We start from the raw sequence: 2021 nt of genomic DNA, 5'->3' as shown, positions 1-2021 counted from the left end.
AGCATTCCGCCCGGCGTGCTAACGATTCTGCCACCTCACCGCTTTTTAAATTTATTCTTTTCTAGGCACAATGCCCCCAATTTTTTTTTTTGGGGGGGGGGATGGCCAGTCGATTACATCAACCATCAGTACGCAGCTGGTATTTAATTTATTGACCTCGAAAGGATAAAAGGCAAAGTCGACCCCGGTGGAATTTGAACTCAGAACGTAAAGACAGACGAAATAACGCTAAGCATTCCGCCCGGCGTGCTAACCATTCTGCCAGCTCGCCGACTTAATTCCTGAAATAACTGCAATTATCCACCAAATTTAGAACTTATATATTCTGCTCCTGCATTGCTATTTGCCAGTATCTACATTAGATACGGTTTTCGTGCCCACCACTAAAAATATTTGATTCTTGATGTGTAAAGAGAGTTTTATTTTTGTTTTAGCCATTAAACTGCGGCCATGCTGGGGCTCAGCCTTGAAGTATTTTTAGCCCAATGAATCGACCTCAGTACTTGTGTTTCTTAAAAGCCTGGTACTTAGCGTTTCGGCAAAGGAAACTGATAGAAATTTGCAGGGATATAAACATAGAAACTTCGGTTGTAAAAAGGGAGTAGGGGACAGACAGATACCAAGACACACACACACACACACACACGACGGGGCTATTCCGTTTGCAAGGCTTTGGTCGACTCGAGGCTATAGTGGAAGACACTTGCCCAAGGTCCTACGTAATGGGGTTGAACCCGCAATCATATATAAACAGACTTAAGGCTCAGGAAAAATAAGTGAGTCGTTTTAAATGAAAGTCATTTCTTGCACGTATTAAGATGCAGAGAGAGAGAGAGAGAGAGAGAGAGAGAGGGAGAGAGAGAGACCGATAGAGAGGAACGGGGGAGAGAGAGAGAGAGAGCGATAGAGAGGAACGGGGGAGAGAGAGAGAGAGCGATAGAGAGGAACGGGAGAGAGAGAGAGAGAGCGATAGAGAGGAACGGGAGAGGGAGAGAGAGCGATAGAGAGGAACGAGAGAGGGACAGACAGATAGATAGAAAGACTGACAGACACACATACAAACATATAGAGTCACGCTCTATTTTCCAGAAAATTTACTATAGAGAACTACTCTCCCCACCACGCATTACACATGGCATATTGTCTGAAAATATTTATTCAGGCGCAGGAGTGGTCGTGGGGAAAGAAGCTTTATTTCATAACGGCAGACGAAATACCGCTAAGCATTTCGCCCGGCGTGCTAACGTTTCTGCCCGCTCGCCGCTTTCTTGTTTGTTGTTAACACAACGCTTCGGCTGATATACCCTCCAGCCTTCATCAGGTGTCTTGGCCGAAATTTCGAACCCAGGTTCTCATTCCTAAGGTACTTTTCGATGTTGTTCTTGTTATTATTATTCAGGTCACTGCTTGGAATCGAACTCGGAATCTTGGGGTTAGTAGCCCGCGCTCTTAACCACTACGCCATATGCCCAAGTTCGATTCCCGGCAGTGACCTGAATAATAATGAGAATGCAGGTTCGAAATTTCCCCGAGACACCTGATGAAGGCTGGAGAGTATATCAGCCGAAACGTTGTGTCATCAACAAACAAGATGAAGACAAATATCCGTCAAATGTAAATAATGAAAAGGAAAGTGATGTTTAAAACACTGAGATTATGACCCGGCTCGCCCAATAAGCAGAAGCAGATGTTTGATTTAAAACCTCAAGTCTACAATCAATGAATGCCGAACGAGTACGTGACGGGTAGGCTTTGTCCTTTTCCATGCGTTAGGGATCCGTTTGCCCGATGGCATTTGCATAACTGTGGAGCTTACGTCGAATCGGTCAGTAGCACCTACACGTGGAGGTGAAGAAATGCAGCTGAAGTACATACTTCTATCGGTCTCATTTGCCGAACCGCTAGGGTTACGGGGATTAAACACACCAACATCGGTTGTCAAACGATGGTGGGGTGGGGGGCAATCACAAATACATATACACACACACACACATATATATATATATATATATATATATATA

General features: G+C 44.5%; 1 protein-coding gene across 1 annotated transcript in view; it reads left to right on the top strand.

Annotated features, from left to right (window-relative positions):
* The window catches only part of LOC106875703 (protein unc-93 homolog A), a 42363-nt gene that overhangs the window by 38218 nt on the left and 2124 nt on the right, over positions 1-2021 (top strand). The window lies entirely within an intron of this gene.

Source organism: Octopus bimaculoides, chromosome 6 (genome assembly GCF_001194135.2).
Source record: "Octopus bimaculoides isolate UCB-OBI-ISO-001 chromosome 6, ASM119413v2, whole genome shotgun sequence".
NCBI classification, from domain to species: Eukaryota; Metazoa; Mollusca; class Cephalopoda; order Octopoda; family Octopodidae; genus Octopus; species Octopus bimaculoides.
This window is presented reverse-complemented; position numbering and strand designations above follow the sequence as displayed.